General features: G+C 42.5%; 1 protein-coding gene across 3 annotated transcripts in view; it reads right to left on the reverse strand.

Annotated features, from left to right (window-relative positions):
- MCTP1 (multiple C2 and transmembrane domain containing 1) overlaps nucleotides 1-11412 on the reverse strand; it is a 456544-nt gene that overhangs the window by 443892 nt on the left and 1240 nt on the right. The gene's annotated exons all lie outside the window — the stretch shown is intronic.

An 11412-nucleotide genomic window follows, 5' to 3' on the forward strand; every position in this document is an offset into this window, starting at 1 on the left:
TTCCATTATATAAAGGGTTTACAGTTTGATTCAATAGCTCTCAGCACACACACTCCTCTATAAAAAAATTGTTCCAGCATCCCTGGTCTAGATTTTTTTCCTCTTTCTTTATAGAGAAAGCAAAGAACTACTTTTATTTTAAAAGCTTAAAACACTGGGAGGTTACCATTATTTAATAGCCTAATTCACAACATGGTAAATGGAACAAAATACAACATGGTTTTACAAAAGGTAGATCATGCCAAACCAACCTAATCTCCTTTTTTGAAAAAGTAACAGATTTTTTAGCTAAAGGAAACGCAGTGGATCTAATTTACCTAGATTTCAGTAAGGCATTTGATACCGTGCCACATGGGGAATTATTAGTTAAATTGGAGAAGATGGGGATCAATATGAACATCAAACGGTGGATAAGGAATTGGTTAAAGGGGAGACTGCAACGGGTCCTACTGAAAGGCGAACTGTCAGGTTGGAGGGAGGTTACCAGTGGAGTTCCTCAGGGATCGGTTTTGGGACCAATCTTTTTATTACTGACCTTGGCACAAAAAATGGGAGTGTGCTAATAAAGTTTGCAGAAGGTACAAAGCTGGGAGGTACTGCCAATTCAGAGGAGGATTGGGATATTATACAGGAGGATCTGGATGACGTAAATTGGAGTAATAGTAATAGGATGAAATTTAATAGTGAGAAGTGTAAGGTTATGCATTTAGGGATTAATAACAAGAATTTTAGTTATAAATTGGGGACGCATCAATTAGAAGTAACGGAAGAGGAGAAGGACCTTGGAGTATTGGTTGATCATAGGATGACTATGAGCTGCCAATGTGATATGGCTGTGAAAAAAGCTAATGCGGTTTTGGGATGCATCAGGAGAGGCATTTCCAGTAGGGATAAGGAGGTTTTAGTACCATTATACAAGGCACTGGTGAGACCTCACCTAGAATACTGTGTGAGGTTCTGGTCTCCCATGTTTAAAAAGGATGAATTCAAACTGGAGCAGGTACAGAGAAGGGCTACTAGGATGATCCGAGGAATGGAAAACTTGTCTTATGAAAGGAGACTTAAGGAGCTTGGCTTGTTTAGCCTAACTAAAAGAAGGTTGAGGGGAGATATGATTGCTCTCTATAAATATATCAGAGGGATAAATACAGGAGAGGAAGAGGAATTATTTCAGCTCAGCACCAATGTGGACACAAGAACAAATGGGTATAAACTGGCCATTAGGAAGTTTAGACTTGAAATTAGACGAAGGTTTCTAACCATCAGAGGAGTGAAGTTTTGGAATAGCCTTCCAAGGGAAGCAGTGGGGGCAAAAGATCTTTCTGGTTTTAAGATTCTACTCGATACATTTATGGAGGAGATGGTATGATGGGATAATGTGATTTTTGGCAAGTAATTGATCTTTAAATATTCAGGGTAAATAGGACTAATCCCCTGAGATGGGATATTAGATGGATGCGATCTGAGTTACCCAGGAAAGAATTTTCTGTAGTATCTGGCTGGTGAATCTTGCCCATATGCTATGGGTTCAGCTGATCGCCATATTTGGGGTAGGGAAGGAATTTTCCTCCAGGACAGATTGGAGAGGCCCTGGAGGTTTTTCACCTTCCTCTGTAGCATGGGGCATGGTTGACTTGAGGGAGGCTTCTCTGCTCCTTGAAGTCTTCAAACCATGATTTGAGGACTTCAATAGCTCAGACATAGGTGAGGTTTTTCATAGGAGTGGGTGGGTGAGATTCTGTGGCCTGCGTTGTGCAGGAGGTCGGACTAGATGATCAGAATGGTCCCTTCTGACCTTAGCATCTATGAATCTATGAACATTACATAATCACCAAGGTCTTGAATCAGTAACAAAATTAAAGACTGAAAGACAAATTCTGTCCTCAGACGTCCACCTAGAGGTCTCACTGAAGCCTTGTGGAGCTCCACAGAGATGCATCCCAGGGCAAAATCTAGCATTTGTTAGTATACTGTGCCATACTACAAAACAAAATAGTTCATAAGCCGAATATTTTTTAGTAAAAAAGGAAAGCACCAGAGAAAGGGGTCGGCTTATGAACGGGTATATAGAGAGGGAGAGACGGGGGACAGCCCCTCCCCACAACAGAGGGAGCAAGGAGAGGCAGCACAGCCAGCAGACACAGAAGAAAAGAGGCAGGGCCAGAGTCTCTACGCTTCTAGCCACACTGCTCTCCCTCACACCTCCGAAGCAGCTGCAGCTCCCGCCCGGTTTGGTCTGCCCGAGCAGGCTGCAGCCATGCTGCCCAGCCTGCTGGAGCAGCTCCAGCCAAGCCAGAGACATCCTTTCCTGGCCCTCCCCAGATAAGGTAGGAAGGAATGGGATGGAGAGAGTGTGGGGGTCCCAGACTAAGGGTGGTCAGGGGTTACTCCCCTGGCCTCCAGCTTCTCCGCCCCCCCAAAAAAAAATTTCCCCACCAGTTGCTGTTCCAGCCCATCAGGGTAAGCAGCTGGCACAGCGGGACACTTTGTTTACTTACAGGTTTCAGAGTAGCAGCCGTGTTAGTCTGTATTCGCAAAAAGAAAAGGAGTACTTGTGGCACCTTAGCGACTAACAAATTTATTTGAGCATAAGCTTTCGTGAGCTACAGCTCACTTCATCGGATGCATTCAGTGGAAAATACAGTTACCATAACACCCATTGTTTCATGTTCTCCATGTATTTTCCACTGAATGCATCCGATGAAGTGAGCTGTAGCTGAAGGTACCACAAGTACTCCCTCTCTTTTTGTTTACTTAGTTTATCTTGAGCGTCCGCAGGCACGGAAGTAAACCTATCTCGACCCGCCAGCGGCTTATCCTGATGGCCCGGGAGCCAAAGTTTTGCTGACCCCTGAATTATAGGGTCGGCTTATGAATGGGTCATAAAAATTTTTCATTTTTACTTATCCATCTTGCGGGGTCAGCTTATAAATGAACTGGCTTATGATAGAATATATATGGTAATTTAAGAGTACTTAATGAAGCTGTACGATTCATAGATTCCAAGGACAGAAGGGACTATTGTGATCACTAGTCTGACCTCCTGTACATAACAGGCTACAGAATTTCCCCAAAATAATTCCTACAGAAGATCTTTTAGAAAAGCCTCCAATCTTGACTTAAGTTGTCAGTGAAGCAGAATCCACCATGACCCTTGATAATTTGTTCCAATGGTTGATTACTCTCTCTGTTAAATATTTACACCTTATTTTCAGCCCAAATTTGTCTAGCTTCAGCTTCCAGCCAGTGGACCTTGTCACACTTTTCTCTGCTAGACTGAAGACCCCATAATTAAATATTTGTTCCCTATGTAGGTACTTCTAGACTAACCAACTCTCCCCTTAACCCTCTCTTTGTTAAGCTAAATAGATTGAGCTCTTTAGAAAGCATGCCTTAAGATTGATTAAAAGATTGAATCTTTCTCTTGGCTCTTTTCTGAACCCTCTCCAATTTATCAACATCTTTCTTCAATTGTGGGCACCAGAACTGGGCATAATATTCCAGCAGCACACTGTGGTGTGCAAAATACAGAGGTAAAATAACCTCTCTACTCCTACTCAAGAATCCTTTGTTTATGCATCCAAAGATTATATTAGATCTTTTGGCCAGCATCATATGGAAAACTCATATTCAGCTAATATTCACTATGACCCCTAAATCTTTTTCAGAGTCACTTTTTCGCAGGATAGAATCTCCCATCTTGTAAGTATGGCTGACATTATTTGTTCCCAGATGTATTAAAATGCACAGTTTGCTTCCGCCCCGCTTATCAAGTGATCCAGATCACTCTGTCAGTTGACTTGTCTTCTTCCTGATTTACCATTCATTCCAATTATTGTGTCATCTGCAAACGTTATCAGTGATGATTTTATGTTTTCTTACAGGTAATTGATAAAAATGTTTGAGAGTATAGCCAAGAACCAATCCCTGCAGGACCCCACTAGACACCGTCAGTTTTAAAACTGTGTGTGCTGATGCTTTTAAGTGCTAAAAAGCACTTTTTTTGCAATGAAATGATAGAACTCTAAGTAGGAATTCTTTGCCTAACAACTTTTCGATATGCACTTCACCATAATGGCAATGTAGGCTGCTGCCTTGTCTCACCCAGCCCAGGAAAGACTGACACCACAACCTGAGTCTGGAGGAGGCCCTTTTTATCAGGGCTTCATTTATGAATGCCATCAACACTCTTCAACAAAAAAGTTCAAAAGCTAAATCATTTCACTAGCACAGGTCTTCCTTGTCAGACCCTCCCTACTCCTGGCAGCTTTCCTCTGTCCTCCCACAGGCAATATACTGGGACATCTGCTATTCCAGGACTTATCCCAAAAGCCAACCTGCTTCCTGTAGCTCCCTTTTCCTCTTCCAGCCTTTATAGTAATCACCTAGACCCTTCCCAGTTAGGATTGATAATGCCCTCTACCACAGCCAAACAGCTCTGGCCACAGACCCTTAAAGGGGCAGATGACTCCATCATAGGCAAGATGAAGCCCTGAAAAAAAATTCCTAAAATTCTATCATAGTAGCAAGTGGTTTTAGATTTTTCACTTTAAATTGTGGATCAAGCACGAACTTTTACTCTTTTTAAAATGGTACCTATGGCGCACACATGGAACAGTTCTATAGTAACAAACCTATTATTTTCCATGCCTTGGTGGTCAAAGGAGTTAGTCCCCTTGTTAAAAAAATGTTTCCTTATAGATGCTACTATTATAGAAAATAAAAGATTCAGCAATGATCACGGAAGAATTTAGTTGCAAACTACCATGCTGTAACAATTGTGGTAAAAAGGCTTTTTTGTAAATACAATTGTATTCAATTCAACTTTCACAAGTACTACTGTATTTTTACCAAAAAACAGGAAAAATGAAAGATATGGGATTGCAGTATCTAAACATAGAAGTAACCCGTTTACGCCACACTGCGTTCCAGTCCTGACTTTCCAATGAGCCATTCATTCCCCCAAATGCAGTTTGGGGTGGGGGGCAGAGGGGGAGAGTAAATTATAACCCTATACCTGCAAAGATTTCAAGAGGAAAAAATGAAAGTTCAAAATAAATGAGGTTATGAATGACAAGAAGAGTTGCTAGCTGGCTTTGAAATGTCTCTGTTCTGGTTACCGCACCCCAGAGGATGGGGAAGAAATTTAAATGCTAACCAGCCAATTTTGCAAGTGATCCACTCTGAAAACTCCAGGGACCAGCTTTAGTTAATTATAAGCACAAGTGAACTTGCACTTGATTAAATACGGTTGTACTGTACTTTCTTTTGATTTTAAGGTCAACTATAAGTGCATACACTTAAAGTATTGTGAAGTAAGACATAGATCAAAGACACAGCCTAAGAGATGAAAAGCAGACAAATACAGCTCACACTGCTAAAGGAACATCTTCTGTCAGAACTGCATAACTGGAGGGTGTCTGGGGGAGATTCCAGAAGCTAGACTCATCCAATGGTATTATTAAAGACCAGGGAAAAGAAAGCCTTCAGAAATTCTTCAGAAAGCTGTTGCAGAGGAAATCTTTAGCAACAGCTCCTTTCCCCACTCCTTTATCTTACACTTTTCCATTAACTGATAGGAGGTTCTCTTGGCCCAAACTCCTGTACTCTGTTTTTATTCTGGCATCCCAAAAAGTAAATTGTTTCCTGCTTCCATACCATGCCTGTCCACAGGGACGACAGTATAGGAACTCAGTTGGGTCCACCTGAATTTAGGAGAAAGCACTACTGTAAAAATTGGCTCTTCTTCCTCTAACAGCCATCCATGACAGCCCAGAAGAGGGGAAGGGGGAGGGAAAAAAAAAAAAGCTGAGAACCAATGACCAGTTACACCTCCCCAGTGGTTAAACAGGATTGAACCAGGAGGGGGATGATCACTACACTAGACAAGAGAACACTGGATAGAGAGCACTGCTTACCCAAGCCAGGGCAAGGAGGGAATGCTCCCTCTGCTTTTAGCAGAGAAGGAGGAGATGTGCTCCCTCTACTTATTTTAACCTCCGCAGCTCACTATCTTACACCAGCTAGCTAGAAATAGCTGGAACTTAGGTCAAGCAGAGGAAGTGGAACTGGGCAAAGAATAGGCATGAAGTAGTATTGACTGTGGCCTCTTGACCTTGTGAAATAATATCATATGTTCATTTTTTATGCTGAAAAGATTGGACACCACTTACCTAAGCCATGATCCTGCAAAGAGAGCTCAGCAGGTACACCCCCCTACACCAATACAGTTCTTTGTGCAGGATGAACTCCTCAGGTCATGGAATGCATCTTTATTCTCCTGGTGAGGTGTCATGCATACTGACAGCAGTGTAGACAGAGTAAATTAATAATAGATTGTTTTTACTAATTAAAGATTAAATGTGCCCAAGACCACATCCTTAATTCTTTTTGAAGAGTCATATTTCTATATTCCTGGTTTTTACTGTGGAACCAGGGCCGGTACAACCACTAGGCGAACTTGGCAGCTGCCTAGGGTGCCAAGTGGTTGGGGGCAGCCAAAAGCGCACTCCGGGTAAGCGGTGGAGCAGAGGTGAACTGGGGCAGGGGGGCACAGGGAAGGCCACCTGCAGCAAGTAAAGGGGGGGGGGGGTAGGGGCAGCGTGCAGGGGAACCGCTCCCTGCCCCAGCTCACCTCTGCTCCACCTTCTCACTCCGCTTCTCCTGCCTCCCAGGCTTGTGGCGCCAAACAGCTGATTGGCGCCACAAGCCTGGGAGGCAGGAGAAGAGGAGCAGCAGTGGCATGCTTGGGGAGGAGGCAGAGGTGAGCTGGAGCAGGGAGCTGCTGCTGCAGCGGGCCAAGAGGAAGCGGCGGCGGGGAGTGGACAGGCGCAAGGTGGAAGTTTTGCCTAGGGCACGAAACATCCCTGCACCAGCCCTGTGTGGAACTATGGCAACTTCTACAAGTTAAGGGCCCAGCAATACAAGGTATTGAACAAAATTTGTCCTTAAACAGTATTTTAAAAAAAATTACATGTACTTTTGTTTTTTCTTCCTAAATTATACATGGTTATATCCATTAATACGTTAAGGGGAGGGGTTGGAAATCAATCCTGAAGTTATTCCACACACAGAACTCTGATCAACTTCCATGGGACTCATATGCTCTGTATCAGACCCATTAATCAGAGACCATTCGATATAAATGGGTAGGCTTTCATTGACTGAGTTTATGGGTTGATTTTGTTTTATAGGTTGACTCTGATATTACTCACTCCGGTATAACTCCACTGAAGCCCGTGAAATTAAATTGCTGTATGTGACAGTAGAATTATGCCCTTAAGGTTTGCTTTTTTGGCTTTGCTATTTTAGAAATGTGAGAAATCTGCTATTTGAAATTCAGCTTCCATTGCTTTGAAAGGTTATCGTCTTGACTGAATGTCCTACAAAGTGCCCAACACACAATGTTTTTAGGGAGTTTTTATATATTCAGCTATCAAACTAAAAATTTATGAGTATAGCCACAGCTACTGTATTGATTTTTATTGCCACAAACATTAGAAGTAAACAAACAAGCAATAATAAATTATGTCCTTGCAGTGCAAGCACAACCTGAGTGAATCCTAGAAGCTAGAGAATGCATCTAGGCCTATATTTCATTAATGAGACCAAAGTTAGAAAGAAGCCACTCAGTTGAGGGCACCAGCAGTGGCGGATTTAGAGTAAGTGGGGCCCTGTGTGCAGCTTCATTTTCAGGCCCTCCCCTCGGGATCCAGCCAAGAAAAAGAATACTCTCCCATCTCTCCACCATTTTTCATTCTTTTTTTCCTTCAGCCTCCCTCTATATCATAAGTAATGAGAAGTTAATGAAAATAAAATGAAGTACCTTGATTGGGGCAGGGGGTTGAGGGTACAGGAAGGGGTGCAGGCTCTGGGAGGAAGTTTGGATGCAGGCTCTGAACTGGGGCAGGGGGTGGGGAGAGGTTTGGACTCTTGAGGAAGTTTGGAAGCGGGGTGCAGGCTCTGGGATGGGGCAGGGAGTCAAGGGGCATGGAGGGAGGGAGGCAGAGCGGGCAGGGAGCTGCCTTAGCCCTGCTGCTGGCACGTCTCTGGGCTGCCCTTGGAGGGAGGAGGCGAGTAGGTCTAGTTAGCACACGGAGCCGCCTCCTCCCCCCACCAGAGGCGCACAGAGACATGCCAGCAGCCGGCCACTTCCGGGAGCAGCATGGGGTCACCGGCCACAGCATGCAGGCAGCCTGCCTGCCTGAGCCCTGCTGCGCCACTGGCCTGGACTCAGGGGCAGGTTGTCAGATATTTGTCCTGCATTTTGGGGGCCCCCTGTATCGCTGTGGGCCCAATGCCGCCACATGGTTTGTTTCATGGTGAATCCACTCCTGAGCACCAGTCTACTTTGCTTACAAGTTACATGGCACTGTTTTACAAATGTTATGACCCAGCCCCTCTTAAAGTGAGGCTGTCCCTCTTGACAAAACTTAACATTGCAAAGCATATGAAATACATATATAGTTCCCTTGCCTAAACATCAAATTAAGCAGAACAATGTTGAGAAATGTTTTCATGTTTATCATGAGAATGTTTTTAAATTGCCAAATACAGTAGACTGTAAAAAGGTAAAATATACCCCGCTATTGTAATTACATAACTCATGTAATCCAGAGCAGTGGAAGGACATCCATAGCAGTAGAGGTTATATTGCATTTTATAGAACTTCCTCATGAAATTCAGGGTTTTTTTTGTTTTTTTAAAAACACAAGAACCACTCATTCATTATCTGCAATATTTTGTCCTGGTTTTGACAAGTCTAGGCATGATACTATGTCTTCCTCCCTACATTTTCAAACTAAAAATATCACCCAGTTAAAGAAAATTTTCACTCATTCCAAAGTTAACTTTTTTAAAGTTAGTCCTTGTAATGATCTTCAGTGGTGAAAAATCATTGAAGAGAAATATCCATTTTATAAACTCCTGCTTAAAAGTGATTTTGATTCTAAAATCAAGAAGCAAAAGTAATTTAACAATTTTCCTGATCTCTCTCAAAACACTGGGAAGCTATATAAAGGCCCTGATTCAGCAGAGCACTTATGACTTAATGAAGTCAATGGGACTGAGACATATGGTTAAAGTTAAGCTTAGGCTTTGATTCTGCACAGATTTTTGCAATAATGAACTTTACACATGAGGAGTCCCCTTGACTTCAATGGCATAAAGTTCAGAACACACAAGTCTTTGCAGAATCAGGGGCAGAATTTGTTCAGTGCTGACTAACTCAAATATACATATACACTTTATTCTTCCTGACACTCAAAAACTGAAGTGCACCTTTTAATTCAGTTACTCATTTCTCCCATAGCTAAAGATCAAAGAAGAATGATATATTCTTGTACCATATTGTAAAATGATTATTTCTGCAAAAGTATTTGATTGCTTAGACATACTCTAACTGCAGAGTGACTCACATATCCTGAACTTTTCTAGTAGAGAATCCATTGTAGGAGTTGACAGACCTATCAACAAGCATCATCACTTATGGCTGTCAGTTTGAAGTTAAGAGTGATAGCTTTGAACAACACCTTCCTCCAATAATGAGAAAAATGACTATTTCAGCCTGAAATTACTGCAGTGTGCGTGAAACATTTGCTAGTAGTGTCTGACAAATATTCTGCAAGTTTATTATATATATATATTTTAGAAATAACTTGTATTATCACAGATGCTATTTGTGCTGGTATTTGTACATATGCACAAAACAGGTTCACTTTTCTATATTATGCGAGAAAAGAAATTACCCAACCAGAGCCGATTTTATTTTATGTTATTATAATTACCGATAAATTAAAGTAAATGGGGCACATCATCAGGCTGTAACAGACACAGGGCTTTCCTACATGGGAAAGTTACACAAAGTATAAGATGGTGTGAATTTAAACCATTTGAGTTATACTGGTATAACTCCCTGTGAATGCTCTTACGAGGGTATGAGAATGCCTTTTTCTGATTTAGTTTATGTCATTGCCTTTTTGTGATATAGTTTAAACCATTTCCATTCTTATAAGAGCATCAACATGGTGGAGTTACACCCATATGATTATAGCAATTTAACTATACTGATATAGTTTATCAGTGCAACTGGAAACGTTTCTTGTGTAGACAAGCCTATAGTGAGGCATACAGAATTACTCTGGCAGTGTTAATCTCATGATGTGCCCTGATGTCACCAGTATGTTTGATTAACAGATTACTCCTGAAAAGGCCCAGATGGTACAACCACTTACAGATGTTTAACTTTAATTACTCATAAAACTTTTAATTCAATGGAACTACTTACATGCATGAAGTTACACACAGCGCAGAGTCAACCTGCGGAACTCTTTGCCAGAGGACATTGTGAAGGCCAAGACCATAACAGGACTCAAAAAGAACTAGATATGTTCATGAAGGATAGGTCCATCAATGGCTACTAGCCAGGATGGGCAGGGATGCAAAACCATACTCTATTTGCCAGAACCTCGGAACAGGCAGCACAGGATGGATCACTTGTTGTTTACCTGTTCTATTCATTCCCTCTGAAGCACCTGGCATTGGCTGCTGTGGGAAGACAGCACACTGGGCTAGATGGACCATTGGTCTGATCCAGAATGGACATTTTAATGTTCTTATTAAGTGGTGGTAGGATCAGAGCCAGAGTTTTTCCAGTGTTCCCCAGTCACAACTTTTCTAAGACTCCAAAAGCTGCAAGCCAAACTATGAACATGGAACCCTATGCCTATAAAGGTCATATGACAGGATCAAAGCCTAGAAGACATACTGTTAGCATTATACAAATACTCACACAAAACTTCAATTTTTGTTAACAGCAATGTGGCCTGAATAAAAGACTTCAGATTTACACAGAGCAGAAGGTGGCCCACAGTGGAACATGTGCACATTTCGTTTTTAATTGTGTCCTTATACTTAGCCAGGAAATCAGAATGATATTGGAATCATTTGTACTGTGAAGAGAGAAGACCGTTCAGTGCACCACATGGCGATGTTGATTACTTTGCCCCGGGCCTCGCCCCTACACTCACTTTCCCTCTTAAATACACGGTGCCCCCAATAAAAACAGTGGTGCAAACACACGCTCCTCCCACAGCCTGAGGCTCTCCGTCCTGTGTGCACGTGCAAGACACACAGCTGACAAGAGTGAAGCTTACACTGAGTCACGCTCTTCTTTCCTGAGCGGGTTTCAGAGTGGCAGCCCTGTTAGTCTGTATCCGCAAAAAGAACAGGCGGGCTTGTGGCACCTTAGAGACTAACACATTTTGCTCAGGAAAGCTTATGCTCAGATAAATTTGTTAGTCTCCAAGGTGCCACAAGTGCTCCTGTTCTTTTTTCCTAAGCAGGTTTGCCTCCCTTTCTAGGGCGTTTGAAGGGAGCTGGTTTAGCTGCCCCTCCGGTGGAGCGAGGGGCCTG

Source organism: Dermochelys coriacea, chromosome 5, assembly GCF_009764565.3.
Source record: "Dermochelys coriacea isolate rDerCor1 chromosome 5, rDerCor1.pri.v4, whole genome shotgun sequence".
Lineage (NCBI taxonomy): Eukaryota > Metazoa > Chordata > Testudines > Dermochelyidae > Dermochelys > Dermochelys coriacea.